Source organism: Sceloporus occidentalis, unplaced genomic scaffold (assembly GCF_023333645.1).
Source record: "Sceloporus occidentalis isolate IW3139 unplaced genomic scaffold, rSceOcc1.0.p SCAF_3, whole genome shotgun sequence".
Lineage (NCBI taxonomy): Eukaryota > Metazoa > Chordata > Lepidosauria > Squamata > Phrynosomatidae > Sceloporus > Sceloporus occidentalis.
Window position 1 is genome coordinate 11685916 of NW_028316983.1, and position 16084 is coordinate 11701999.

The following is a 16084-nucleotide window of genomic DNA, read 5'->3' on the forward strand; positions in this document are numbered from 1 at the left end:
CAGAGCTGAGGTTTTGTTGAATCAGTGTTGGAATAGGAGGTAATATGAGCCAGGAGATCTGGGTTCAAATCCATTTTGGTTGGGAAGTGCACTGAGTGACCCTGGGCCATTCACTACTTCTCACTCCTACCTATTTCAATGTGTTGCTGCATTAGAAATAGCAGCTTCATTTATATACTGCTTCATACTGCACTAAGCAGTCTCTAAGCAGTTTACAAAGTGTAAGCTAATTGCCCCCAGCAAGATAGGTACTCATTTTAGTAACCTTGGAAGGATGCCAGTCTGAGTCGACCTTGAGCTCCTGGCTGGGATTGAACTCACAACCTTGTGATTTGTGAGTGGCTACAATATAGGCATTTAAGCATTGTGCCACCAGGGCTTCTGCTGCAACAATTGAAATATTATTATGAATTTCTTGGAAGACAAAACATCATGTATGAGACAGATGGGCACAAAGAAAGGGAGAAAAAGAAAGAGAAAACAGTGCTCGAGTTGATGTTGTAGTTCCTGAGGAATGAAGATGTTTGCATGTGAATTTTTCTCTAGCCCCATTGAAACTGGGTAGAATGACACTGATTCAAATCCTAGTATTTCTTACTTAACTGAGATACAAATCAGACCACTGAGTCTTTAATACTTTCACGCCAACATTTTCATTCAGTCATTCTGACAGCCGGTGGTTTTCTTTGTCACACCTAAAAAACAAAGGAAAGATAATAGAAATGCAGGGAGAAAACAAGGTAGGAAAGGAAGGAAGGAAGGAAGGAAGGAAGGAAGGAAGGAAGGAAGGAACTAGCTGCATTTTGATATGAGACTCCTACTTTATCAGTGTAAGGAAAAAAGAAAACCAGGACATGATCAATTGCAAATAAAAAGTTTTAAAAGGAAGATACGTGAGCTGTCCTAAGCATAATACGATACATGGCATACTGCTGAACTCAGGTTGCCAAAACTGCAGACATGGCAGTTTTTTATCCTGCTACCTGGGGAAGTGTTCTCTCTCAGGGCTCTGCTGAGTTAAACCCCATTACTGGAAATAAATGGTTCCATCGTCTCTCCTGTGCCTCCTCCCACACATCCTGGCAGGGGAAGAAAGTCAGTATCTCATCATTTCTGCCATGATGTTCAATTAAAACCAGACTTATTTTATCTAGGACTGTCAACAATGTCTCGTAAAACTATTGTGATGCAATTCTTAAAAGCTCCAAATAAGGTGAGGCGATGGCAGCTGAAGACTGTATCACAAAGAGATAGCAGAAGAAATCATGCGAACTGTCAACTTGGACAAGATTCAGTGTATCCTCTAGTTTAACCTTTAACTCCAAGGTGACTGTCCTATGCCTAAATTATCTCAAATATTCAAGGTTGCCCTGTTCTTCATCCCAGAACACCTGTCTGGTAGCAAATCCCTCTTCAAAATTCACTGTTTCTATGTAGTCCTTTCCTAAACATTCCACAGCTACAATGACACCTACCTACATATATATAAATAAACTGGTTTGGAATGTCTTGCTAAATGGTTTTCTGTTGGAGAACTGATTGTAGAGGAGAAAGTTAGTGGAGCTTTCTGGTGTCACAACACAGAAGTTTCCAAGGGAATTTACTTCCTTCTCCAGCCAAACAAAATGAGATTCATGTATGGGAATCAGAATGGATGAAACAATTCTTCTTTTGATTTATTTATTTTAGTAAGAACTGTCCAAAATGGGCTAATTTCTTTATACAATCAACAGAATGCGGTTGAAATGATGGTTATTATTATATATATAGGGGAAGCAAAAACTGGAGAAAAACATTACTCATCCAGGACATTTGGCTTTTAATAGTCTGGTATTGAGTCCCTGTATATTAATCTATATTTCTGTTGCTAAATAGAATTGCTAGTGCTTTTTAAAAATATATATCACAGTCTTCTCCTTTCTAACAGCAATATTGCAGACAGATAAACCATGATAAGCCAATATAGAAGACATGGCAAACTATGCCGGGAATAGCTCCACCAGTTGAATTTGTCCAGAACAAAATTGTTTTGTTTTGTTGTTTGTTTGTTTTAGAAAGAACTGAACAACGCCCCCAAGTTGTTGCATAAAGAGATGTACAACACTTGGAAGTATTTTTTTAAATTAAATATGGGAGAAAATAACACTGACAGCTTCATCTTTCCTTATCTGTGACACCATCGCAGGGACTATAGGATAATGACATATAGGACCACTATGATAACATGTACAATCTAACTTTGTGGGGGTTTAATTCAATTCCATTTGTCCACATTCACTGCTGTTACATTCATCCCTTTTCTCTCTATCTCTCCTGTTCAGTTCCCACCAAAAATGAACTGTGGTAGGCACTTACACTTTTAGTCTGGCAAAAGCATCAGATGGATGGATGTCATTCTACATAGCAATGTAGCTGTATTAATAATGTTAAGATAATAGTACTCTGCCATTTCCTGCATGGCAGGGGGTTGGACTGGATGGTCCTTGCAGTCTCTTCCATTATTCTGATTCGATGATCATAGTCAACACATGATATTTCTGATCTCTATGAGGTGAAATAGGAATAGAGCAGAGATAAAATAATAGCTCTGAAAAAAGATCCATTCCATTAATCGAATCAGGTTACTTCTAAATTCTATTTCTATAGATATTCAAGTCAAGGAGTGAAATAAAGATCTAGCTAGTGAAGATCTGAAAGGAATACATCTGTAGTTTGAAGGACAAGATGATGATTTAATTAATCACATTTTTATAATATAACTGGAATAGTAATTGAAGCATGCAACATAAATCATAAAGATTTCAAGGAAAGTAGAGAGGGTACACCACTCAGAAGATACCTTGCTATCTCCCGAGAAGCCCAGAAGACCACTATGAAAGTGTCTTGCATAGTTGAAAATATGTGGATGGCTTCAATGTTTCATTAATGTTCCTGGACAGACTTTTGCAGGTGGGTACCTTCCAGGTTGCCATCTCCTATCACCTCTCCAGGACAGGCTTGGGGATGATGGGTTCTGTAGCATGCTGCATGTGGAGGGTGCCAGACTGGAAAAGGCTATTGTAAGAACTTCATTTGGGAGCAGCAACTGGGAAAGCATTATGATGGTACAAGACTGCAGAGGTACACCAGTTCTCATAGCCAAGGAGTTAACAACCCACCTATCTGAACATAAGGGATGGTTGTTTGGAGAAGAACCCATGTAATGTATTAGAAATCAATGTGGGAAAAGTGTGTGTATATATATTGTAACATTTGTTTAGCTCTCTGCAATGAGTTATGGTTGGAGGTTTCCTTTTGGAAAAGCAGTTTTTCCTTGCTGTTCACCATTAATCAAAAATAATAATATGTTTTCTACCAGCAAGACCTCAGTGGCAAACCTGCAAATAGCCACTGAAGGATTCTGAGTTTGTTAGAAAGGGCTTCTAGGCTGCCAATCTTTTGCTTGCATACTAGGCAGTTAGATGGGAGAACGTTCTCCAGGGCCAACAATTTCCTTGCTAGTATTTCTAGACAACTATTTCCCAAGATCTTGGGAGATTTTGAAACCTGTTTTTTTTTAAATAAGCAAACAAATAAGTAAACAGAATAAAACAAAAACAAACAGAATAACTGGTTCAAATAGGGACGGATGAAAATATATTCAGGAATTTAATGTGTTTGTATTTTAATGAGAAAGTACTTAATTGGCACTTTCTGGACTGGAATGTAGTTATCATTCAGTATTTGCCCTTCTTTAAGTTTTGCAACATGATGGCAATGCTCACAAAATGCATGTATTTAGGAAACAGGTGTACACAGGTATGTACTTCAATGAAAATAATGGTATAAACATGACTTATAAGTCGGAAAACAGCACATTAAATATGCATATATAATGAATGAATGAATGAATGAATCTTTATTTGTATACCGCTATTCCCATGATCACAGCGGTTTACAACAGTAATAAAAACATACCGAAACTACAAATCCAATAAAAAGAAATTGGATACAATCTGTTTGCATAAAGAAAGATGTTTATGCAAATACATGTGAATTTTCATGTAGTGTTTTAAAAAATCAAATTGATACAGAAGTGTGGCTAAATATACTTAAGAAAGGGAAAAATTAAAAGAGGAGAGAGACTGGAATTGACACAATTACTGATTGTTAACTTTAAATGGACAATGTATGTAATAATCTACCTCAAATGTTGACTAAACACAGAGAGGACTGTATATATTTACTCTAACAGTAGCAAAGAAATAAGGTGCCCACCACTCCATATTTCCAGTGAATATTGTAGGATTGTAGGAGAGATGACAATTGTTTGTGAACCTTAGATCTAGTACATTGGTAAGAAAGTATCTGAGATTCATCACAGAAATTGCTTATGATCTGCCTAAGCATTGGGATCCCAAACTCATAGGGAGAAAAAACTGCAATAACTAGAATCAGGATGCATATAGTTTAAATTTACTTTTCCTTTCACAGTGCAACTTTCTTTTTAAGAAACTGTATAAGAAAATTTATACTGAATCCTATGTTGGAAAAAGGCAGGATAGAAATTAAATAAATTTTAAAAATGTAATACAAAACCAAATGAAAACCCAGAGCTATCCTCTAAATACATGATGCACATGTAAGCTCATTTTGCAACCCCATAAAGATACACAAACAAAAATAATTCAGTTTTAATTCTGAAAAATAAACTTGAGTGCTTCGGGGAGCAGAAAAGAACACTCAGGTCTAGAAACCCAAATGTCCATCTACAACTTTCTCAGGTCATCTCATGCATCTGCTAAAAGTCAGGGCAGGTTTTGTGTAAGATTGTGGAAGCTGCATTTGCAAAGGCAGTATGTATGAGTAAGAAATTTTCAACAGGATATAATTTGATCTGGTGCTTCCACACAAGTAAAGACTATTTTTGTGACCTTTTAGGGTCTTTTTCTGGGTTCACAATGGAGAGGCAATTGCTGGGACTCTGGCATGTTTTATTTTTGTTAAATGATCCCTCACCATTGCAATTTATCTGGTATTTTTGGTGTGAAGATTTAAAACGGCTCTTCTTCTGGAATCTCCAAGAGTGACAAATCTAGATTTTCTAGGAAAATCTTGCAGAGTTTCTGACTGGCAATTTTTTTAAAGTCACCTTAACTACTTTGTATCTTTGCAAAGACTGATAACAGCTATACACATTTTGACTAGGGATGAGAAACTTGGTTAGATCTGAGGCCTAGATTGGAAATCTATAAAGAGCTTGATGGCTGCACCTGATTTGCACATTGTGGCTGTATGCAGTCAGCATAATTTGCACACTGTTTTCACAAACACAGCGCATGTCAAGCTACTGTTAGTAAGTGTATTCTGCTTATTCTACAAAATTCTGCAGTTGCCACTCTCAAAATGCAAAAACTGCTACCGGCTAATGTGGTTACCCTTCTGGAACCCTTTATTATTCTGCTGATGGTGAAAGTGTGTGTTTATTAAAACAGAGAAACAAAAGCTGAACATCCTTCAGTATGGAGGGTGCTTGTTTCTATAATGAATATGGTACATTCATTATAGGGTTATAAGGTAAAATTGTCTGCCCATTCTATTCCTTAAGTATTTGCTGATATACCATGGACTAGACTAATCAAAGTATATTGATGAGTCATTAAAACATATTTGAATTTTGTCTTGGCTCCATTACATTATATATTTCACCTTTTATCACATAGCACTGTGGATCATTCCCATGGTGCAGCCTTCTTATTTGGCTTGACTTTTATCTCACTATTCTAATAAGCACATGCTATTATCTTTAGGAATAAGAAGAAGAACTACATGTAAGACATAGCATACTTTGCTGAGTGGCCATATAAATGCAATAACAATAGCAGCATTATATTTTAGTTAAAAGGCAAGGAGATGCAAGGCTACACCAAGATATTTTGCTGCCTGAGTTAGAATAGCAAATGCCTCCCAAATTAAAGTGCATAGGACCCCAAAACCAGCCTATCTATTTCAGTACAGGAGATAAGAAATCCCTCAAGCAACCACTCCACAGTTCTAGCGGTAAAAATAAAATAATAAGAAACAAGACTACTAACAATTTGCTGCTCTTTTAGGGTATCCAGAATCTGCTACCTCGCTCTGCCTAATGGTAGGAAGGCACAAAGTGCTGAATATATACCATCCATCTGTCTCAATCTGGCAGGGATAGTTCCAATTAATCCTCTGTCATCACATATTTTCAGTTGCTTTTAAAATGTCCCTGTTTCTTTCTGCCTCTCCCACTTTTCCCCTTTGTCCTCAACTTATCTCAAGTGCTGCAAACTAATTTCAAAGGGCAAAAGGAGTTTATACTCAATTAACTCAGCAGTAGGGAGAGGAGAAAAGGAGGCAGAGGCTTGTTCTTCCCAGAAGGCTCAAACAAAAACAAACTGCTGCAGCCTCTCCTATGTTATGGGTTCTTCCTCATTAATAACTTTTCTCATCTTGTCTACACTCTGATCTTGCTTGGCCACACGCATCCTAGTTTTCATCTGTGAAATGTTGCATGATATGAGATATCCTAGAAACCAACAATTTGGAGGATATCCTATATCTTGCAACATTCAATGACACTTTCTAGGCGGATGGCCCAATTTTATGCATGTTTACTGAGAAGTAAATCCCACTATGTGAGTTTGGTACTGCAGGTTTATTTAGACATATTTTTGTCTATGCTGGCACATGCACTACTATAAACTAGTTGTTACCTGATTCTATTAATTAGTTTTTGTACAGTAAATGACACTATCAGAGCTCATGGCAACCCCATGTTGACAAAGAGACATCTACCTTACTTGCTAAGAAATCTTTCCTCTTTGCACACTATCAGGGATATCTAGCAAACCCACGGGTTCACCATGCAAGGGTGCATTGCTCCTCAGCCTTCTCAGTGCTTCATTAAAGTTCTTATTTACCTGAAGCTACTTTCAGAGCATCAAGTCACACCATCTTACTACTCTCTGCAGCAACCTTGGAGGTCAGCTCTGAAATCTTGTGATGTAAAGCATGACAGAAATATTTCAGTAAAGAAATAATATATTTAATATATGTAAGGTCTCACATCCAATCTCTAATAAGTCCAATTAAAAGACCTCTAGTTAAAGGATGCCTGTAGCTCAGCAGCAGAGCACCTGCTTTGGCTGCGGAAGGTCCCAGGTTCAATACCTGGGAAGTTTTCAATACTGGGATAGATGGATCAATGGTGTGACTCAGTATAAGGCACACATCTATGTTCCTGTCTCCAAACAGGTCAGGGAAAGACTTCCCTCTGAAACCCTGGAGAATTGTTGTCATTCATTGTAAACAACACTGAACAAGATGATCTGAGAACATAAGGAAGCTTCCTTTGGTCTCACGACTTCAGGTAGTGCAGTGCCTTTGCAGAGTCATTGCCAGAACTAAGCTAGATAAATGAATATAAAAATACACAACTCAGTATAAACCAACAGCCTGCATCTTTTAAACATTATCCTCTTTTCCCAGCTGTGGAAGGGGAAATTAAGGCTAGCAGTTTGACTATGGCTACCTAATGAGTTGAAAACAATGGAAAAATTTAAGGATGGAATTCTCTTCTTTGGAATTTGGGCCACAATCCTATGCAGCTTGCCTGAAATAAGACTCACAGAACACAGTGGGACATATGACAACACTAAAATGACCCTATCATGGTTTTCTTGGCAGAGTTTGTTCAGAGGGGGTTTGCCCTTGCCTTCTTCTGAGGCTGTGAGAGTGTGACTTGTCCAGGCCCACACAGTGGGTTTCCATAGCCAAGTGAGGATTTGCAATCTGGTTTCCCAGTATCCTAGTCCAATGCTCAAACCACTACACCATGTTTCTTCATGCTTCTGAAGAAACATGCATATAACCAACTCTGCAGCAAGGCATCCATGCTGTCCACACTGTGACAGGATTAATTTTCCTTCTGTATTCCCATTAGAACCCTAGTGCTGTATCCTGTTGTGCTTCTTTTAGCTTTTGTTTGACGTCAAGCCAAAGAATCACACATTGTCATCACAAATCCCATCATGTCCCTATTGCTAATGAAGCAGAAGATCTGCACCATACAGTAGAATTAACGCACATTACTACCAACTGGATGTATTTCTGTCAACATAAAAGAAAGAGAACCTGCATACCACACTTGGAAACAAGTTGTTGTTTTTTAGAAGAGTAACTTGGGGGGGGGGGGAATGAAACTACTGACCTTTACGTTACTATCAGCTCAGGTTCACTGAAGCTGTTCTGATATTCTTCATCAGGATAAAGAGATCATTTTGGGGGATCAAGCCTGTTAGCAGTTTATCATTGGGGAAATCCAATCAAAACAACAATGCTAAATATTGATTTTTTACAGCTTTATCTAATGAAGTACACGTTCCTTTAGTAATTAGCTTTTAGAAGTTTCCTCTAAGTTAATGTAGTGTTTGATGTTACTAAATCTGGAAGGCTGCTGCCACAGATGAAACACTCTTTGATAACCTGGCCAATCTCTTATCTCTTGGTGTCCAAAGAAGCAATTTTCTAACAAAATTCTACATGCCATGCAGATTATTCAACCAGATTGGAAGGGCATAGTTTTGTTTCCTTAAAAAGCAATAGTCTGCTTAGTAAGACTCTGCAAAAACAAATGTAGGGGTGAATGATTTCAGCAAGCATGGAAGCCCATTTTTCTTATCTTACATCTCCACTGCAGGCTACAGGAGAATCATTTGGACCAAAACTTGGGCAAAAATGCAAGCAGGAATTGACACGATGTCACTTCCAGTTAGAATGCCTGAGCATTTCCAGCTGATTTTTACAGGTTTTACTGAATTTAAGTTTTGGAGATTGGGTTTTCCTTTTCCCTTCCTTCCTTCCTTGTCAGTGCAAGCTGTACTCCACAAAAAGAAGTGGGTGACAGCTATTGGGGAGTACCAAAGCTTTTAGAAAAGGAATACCTTGTAGAGTCTTAAGCTCATTTTCATTCAAAAAGAAGGTACTTTTTAAGAAGGTTATTATAGCTCCTGGCTATAACAACCTAGGAATTATCCACAGGATGCAAATATCACCTTCCCTCTTTGCAATGATGTTCTCAGCAGAGGAAGGAACACCTCATTCTTTATTGGACTGGCACTCACTCCAGCTGAGACCATGGCTAACAGCACTGCTCTACTGGAGCAGCTCATTTGCCAGGCTACTGTCTAGAAAGCAACATTAAGTAGATCTGATTAAAAGTAGAAAGATAGCATGGACTAGCAGTGAATCCCAAACTTTGGACCTCCAGGCAATTTTGGATTTCATTTCCTATCAGCCCTGGCCAGCTTGGCCAACTGTCAGGAATTCTGGGAGTTGAAGTCCAAAACATCTGGAGGATCAAGGTTTGGGAATCACTGGAGAGAGCCAATGCAGTGTAATGGATTATGTATTGGACTATGGTCCTGTCTCCACTGCCATGGGGCATAGCAGAGCATCTTGGTCCCAGAGTTGTCCCAACCATCTCTTGTTGCAAAAGCCCACTATTGTGATGCCAGACAACTGATCACACACATATCCTGTTATGCCTCCCAGAGTCTTTGCTGCTGCCACAAGTCACTTCTCTCTGAAGTCAGACCAAGGTGCTCAGGCTCAATCACATGCCTGGGCACCTTCTTCTGGACTCAGAAAGAGTGATTGGTGACAGTGGCAGAGGCACCAGGTGACAGAGTGGGAAGCATTTCAAACAGCCACCCAGAATCAGAATAGAGGGCTCTGGATATTCCAGGAAAATCTTGAGCAACTGGGGACTTATTTTAATCCACTGTAAAAAGGGTATATCCCAGTTCTGGTGCTGAACAGCCTGTTATCTGGTCTATTTGCATCAGAACTAGGGTTTGGGCCAATTGTCATTGAGAGAACTGGATTGGGGGGGTGGGGGTGAGGGTGGCTGTTTTATTTGGCCCGTGCAAGTCTGGGCCTAGGACTCTGGGAGATAAGGGTTCAAATTCCCACTCTGCTATGGAAACCCAGTTGGGCTAGTCATACTCTCTCAGTCAAGAAGAAGGCAACAGCAAACCTCCACTGAATAAATTTTGCAAAGAAAACCATAGGATAGAGTCTCCAGAAGTCAGAGCCAACTTGAAAAGCACACAACAGCAACATTAACAAAATTAAAGGTAGCCTGGCAATTATTATTTTGTTAAATAAGATTATAATGTGTTTTTTCAAATATATATAGAATTACAGTTGTATAAAAATTGTGTGTACTTTTTAAAAAAAATATGAATAGGAAGTTGAGAATCTTATTACAATCACTATGGGTGAATCTGCTGAGAAACAATGCAGTTTGACACCATTTTAAGTGTTGTAGCTCCATCCTATGGAATCCTGGGATCTGTAGTTTTACAAAATGTTTAGCCTTCTCTGCCAAAGAGTGCTGGTGCCACACAAAATTACAAATCCCCTGATTCTGTAGGATGGAGCCATGGCAGTGCAAGTGGTGTCAAACTTCATTATTTCTGCAGTGTCAATGCACCCTGTGATAGGAAAGGTACCCTTTGGGTATGGCTGAAACAATGAATATTCAGAACAATAGTAAGGTTCTGGTCTACATTATTTTTGTGTTTTGAAAGCATGGTCCAGCTTGCCTACTTCAAGAGTAGAACACAGTTCTTCTGGAGTAAATGCCTTACAAACAAACAAGCCCCACTTTACATGATTTCATGTAGGTTTAGAATATTTTTTACTTTCCTTCAGTGAAAAACAAAACAGTTTTGCACATATGTCGTCTTTGTGAGTTATGCATTATCACCCACAGGGGACTCTGGATTAGGGTGAATGGCCATGTAGTGGGTAATTTTAAAACACTACCATTTGCAGGGGGACAAGTAAGTTGTAAGCAGAAATATGAATGGAGAAAATGATTGTCTGCTCTTCAATCCATTAAATAAATAAATAAAAAGAAACGAAACAGTAAAATATTTCAAATTTGCAAACAACATAATTCTTAACTTGTCACAACGTTCACAGTTTTTTTTATTGCCAAAGTTCTTGAACAGGTTCACTAGCATAATTTGTCAAGTCCAACTGGGAGTTCTCAGCATGATGGGGAACAATTTTTCAAAAGACACAGAGCGTACCAAAGCTATCTTAGAGGCTCTGTGAACCTACATAATTAGATAATGCTTAACATGTGTGCATTCGATGGGCTATCATTTACGTGATAGGATCCATCAGGTCCCAGGAATTTCCATTACAAAGCAATGCGTAAGTCAAGTAGCAAGCATTTTGAGCAAATACATCTTACGCTGGAACTTTATCTGCATCAACATTTGCTCCAATTATAACTAATTGGACACATATTGCATTTTCATAGCATCTAATTTTCTATTGATTTTAACGGGATTGCTCGCGATGGCTTCAATAGAGTGGTATCTTGTATCAGTTGCTTTTTAAAAATGCTGAGTACACTCCCCTGGATGGGATTTGGCAGTCAGCAGATGTTGGAAACCCACTTAATTGTCTGCTTTATCAAATGTCCAAACAGTAGTGGCAGCAAACAGCTCCTTCGGCTTTTATAGTACTTTGGACCCTTTCACGCCACACATTTATTTATTTATTTACTTATTTGTAAGCCAGGTGGCTTACAAAGTCCAAATAACAGCTTAGTTAAAAATATACTACTACAGAATATTTTTTTAAAAAAACCTAAACATTGATACTGTTTAAAATCTATAGTTAAAACAGTCTGAAAATACAGGAATACTTCAGTTAACAAAGCATCTGACAAAAAAGCTCCTTTTTACAAAGCCCTTTTTCCCCTCCTTGTTCTCTGTCTAGCTGGAAGGATTTTTAGCCTCATTGGCATTGGAAGGATGGTGAAGGAGAGCTGGAGAGACACAGAATGAGATTCTAGTATAGCTGATCCTCCTGTAGCTATGTGTGCTTGCTTACAACAAGCAAGTTAAATATTGGCTGTCTCCATATTTTCTTACAGAGCATGTATGTACAGTAAAAATGGAAAAGCAAGTAAGTCGGCTTCACCAGCTTCTCCAAGTATATTAAAAAATAAAACAAAACAGTTCTATATGTTAGGCCATCAAAATGGAAATCACCAGAAGAGCAGGGCCTGGTGAAAGAAAAACCCACTCTTGGATGCATTGTGGAAGAAACCTCTTCAAATGGGATTTAGAAGGTTGAAAATGTTTTTGTCTCTTTATGCTTACCTGACCTGGTTGTTTCATTTCACCTATGCCTATTATTAGTTTTGAATAAAAAAATTTGCCAAAAAGTGTTAAACTGCGCTTCTTTTTTGGGGGTGTAGGAATCTTTAACTATTGTTTCCATGGGATATCTGTCTCAGGTACCAAATTCTCTGTTCAGGAAACAATGCCCAGGAATGCATCTACTTCATCAACTGAGGTATGCCTCTACAATTAAAACTTAATTAAAAGCACACAACATAAAAACAGAAGCACCTCTCTTTTAATACTAGTCTGTCATATGAGTAAAATCAGTCAAAGGCTAGCCTAAATAAAATGTGCTTGATATGTTGGCAGAAAGAGAGCAGGGAGGGAGTAACCTGTGAGAAGGAGTTCCGCAGTCTAGGGCTGCATCTACACTGCAGAACTAATGCAGTTTGACACTGCTTTGCCATGGCCCTTTGCTATGGAATTTGGGGATTTGTAGTTTCATGAAACCCACTGGGTGTTTTGGGCAAGTCACATTTTCCCAGCCTCAAGGGAAGGCAATGGCAAACCCTCTCTGAACAAATCTTGCCAAGCAAACCCCATGATAGGTTTGCCTTAGAGTGGTCATAAGTCTAAAAGTGCTAGTTAACTTCTGGTGTTGCTTTAGCTGGAGCTCCTGTACCGAACAGAAGTTTGGATGCAATGGCTGATGAAGCTTTTTCCAACTCTATGATTCTATGACTGGCACTTAAAATTTTTTGTCTCTCATTTCCCAGTACTGTCTTTCCTTGCCAAAACATAAACTGCAAGTCCCATGGGGCAGCAACCTTCCTTTTTGCCTCTATTGCTTTACACCTTCACAAACTGAAGGCATTAAAGAAATTCTAATTACATCAAGTTAACCCTGAACAGCCATCCAATGAATTCATCTACGTCTCATCCAAATCTGCAGGTTCATTTCAGAACCTCTCCTTTTTATAGTGGAATGATTATTAATTGTTTCTGGAGCCCTCTTTTTGAGTGCAGAGTGCTTTACAGCAATTATCTGCAGTTTTTAAATGTAAATGACTTCCTGCTGATTATATCAGAATAGCTTTAAGAAGCTGTGATTTGCCACCTGATGAATTTTTAATCCCATCTTTTAGTTAATTATTAAAATGAATAACAAAATACCTTGGCCCATGGAAAAAATAAGCTCACACTTAACCATACTAACTAATAGCCAGATCCTAGGACATGCTGTGCTAGCAGATAAATCCATAGCATGACACATGGCAGTTACAGTGCTAGCAATTGCTCTGAGTAATGCAACCACTATACCATGATGCATGTTAGCTGTGTAAAGACTAGAGAGACAAACTAGACAAATACTGTTCCGATACTTGAGCTGGAAATTTTACTAGCAACTGCATATGTGTGTATCTGGAGGGATCATGAGAATATATTTACAGATATTTCACAGATGAAAATCCAGGCACTGGTGGCTTATTAATGAGAAAGGATAGATAATGTAGGAGAAGCTGCTGTAGTTTGCTTTTGCCCAAGTCTATTGGAAACAGGAAGATTCCACCTCTTCTTCTCTCCTTTCTTCTCCACTGAGTTAAGTTTTTAGACTGAACTCAGTTTGCAGCAGTTGAAGTAAGCTGAAGACAAAAGAGGAAAGTGGGAGGAGGACAGAGAAACCAGGACATTTTAAAAAGAACTGAAGAGGTGGGATGACAGAGGATTAATTGGGTCTGTTCCTGCCAAATGGAGACAGTTCAAGAAGATATGATAAGGATTGCGCAGCTTGAGGTGGGTTTAACATTGACCCTGTCACCAAACTTGTGATCACCAGCAGGAGGGAAGATTTTCTACAGGCCTCTATGCTGAAAACTATGAGGATCAGGCAGTAAAGTTCAAGTTGAGAAATGTGTTTCAGGAGCATAAGGTAAATCCTGATACTCATTCACAACTTGACCACACATTTCAATGGCCAAGACTAATTGTCAGATTCCTCTAAGTGTACAGACTTTGTCTCCATTGACATGAATGAATGCACACTAGGGATAAAGAATACTCACACATTTTCACATCCTTAATGAGAAAGGATACCTCAATACACTGAAACACACTATCAAGTAAATTGTCAACTGCTGTGAGATTATTTTCTCCACTACACTTTGGGAGTTTGGAGAAAACCCAACATTTCCATTCCAAAAGCAGTGTATATTGGGAGAAGCAATACCAACAAATAAATGTGCAAAAATTATTGTGATCTTGCCATGCATGAAATCAGCAAATATTTAGGTCCTTGGTGCACACAAGAATTTGGTCTCTTTTTACATATTTGAAAATTTCTGTCCCATTTTGCAAGTCCAGGCTTTTGTGGCATCTTAAAAATAATTTGAAAAATATAATGAACAATACAAGTAAAACAGTTTGTATCTTTTTTTTTTAATTGTTAAGAAATCATTTAAGAGGACATCAACAATCACCTGTTGGTTGTAGTAAATGTTCCTTTACATAGAACATTGCACCATTGCTCTGTAAGCAATCAGCAATCTGATCAAAGGTAGAGATGATATTACCTTATACTGACCATAGAGCTGTCTATTTTAGCAGTCTACTCTGCAGACCATGGCAGGACTGTAGCTATTGGAGGGGGGCGGGTAGGGCATTGCTCCCAAATAGGAATCCTGCCCCTACTGAAATTTTTTTTAGTCCCCAAATTTCTAGATTTGCACAAACATTGGAATTCTAGTATTGGATTAAACAAACTAACCAAAATAACATTAATTTAAAATTGTTAAAACATTAAAAACATAGAGAAAATAAACCCAGCACACACCTCATTTAAAAAATTCTTCTCACCCAACCACTTAAAAGCTTGTTCTGTCTTGTTTCCACATTGGGTTGTGTGACTGTTGCAGGGATTGAAATTTGTGAATTTCCTCTCTCTGCACATTTTCCCCAAACACATGTATCTTTGCATGATTTGCTTTGAATAAAATGTTGTTTGCCTAATGTTGTTATCAATTTCTTCTCCTTTAGTTTCTGTAAACACATATTATCTCCAAGTCCTAGTCTTTTTATCATTTCTCATGGAACATTCATATTCTATAACATATGTATATCTAGAAATAATGATATTAATTATCAAAACATAAAAAAAAATTTGTGGTGATATTAATCTTTAAAGGCAATTACACTTTCCTTTCCTTTTTCTTTATGTAGATATTTTATTACCAAAGACCAGTCTTTATTAAATTTCTCCATATTGCCTTCTCTCAAGAGTATTGTCAGTTTATCCATTTGCATTATTTCATAGATTTTATTGATCCATTCTTCTTTGGAAGGTTCTTCCTTACTTTTCCACCTTTTTGCAAAAATTATTCGTGCGGCTGAAGTTAAGTATAATATAATTTTCCCGGCTTTATCCTCTAATTCTTTCTTTGCCATACTCAATAAATACAGTGATGCTTCCTTCCTTCCTTCCTTCCTTCCTTCCTTCCTTCCTTCTTGAGCTATTTGGCTGTCTCACCTATTTGCAGACAGTGTATTACTGACAATGGCATTGGCAAAGCCTTCTCACTGAGGGAGCAGGCAAAGAGACATCCACCTTAGGTCATGGGCTCCAGCAGACATCATGGACCACCCTCTCACACTGATACTTCACTGCTGCACTGTTTGAGCAGGCAGCAAGAGGGAGTAGTAAATGAGCATGCATATAGAATGGCATGTAGAATGGCATGCTGTCTATTGTCTCTTGATCTATCCCTGCCCCTGAATATCCAATTTTGCCTTATAATACAATACTTTCATACAGTCGGCCCTCTGGACCCACAGATTCCTTATCCATGGATTCAATAATCCACAGCTTGAAAATATTTTTTAAAATATATACATTCCATGCTGTTTTATATAAGGAATGTCATTTTGTT

The 16084-nt window shown here is 38.2% G+C and overlaps 1 long non-coding RNA gene across 1 annotated transcript in view; it reads right to left on the reverse strand.

The window, feature by feature from the left end:
- Positions 1-538: 538 nt before the first annotated feature.
- The window catches only part of LOC149315558 (uncharacterized), a 46634-nt gene continuing 31088 nt past the window's right edge, over positions 539-16084 (reverse strand). The window contains exons 2-3 of the long non-coding RNA XR_016280670.1: positions 2356-2544; positions 539-695 (exon numbers count right to left, since the gene is read on the reverse strand). This is a non-coding gene — a long non-coding RNA (uncharacterized LOC149315558). The remainder of the gene's footprint in view (positions 696-2355; positions 2545-16084) is intronic.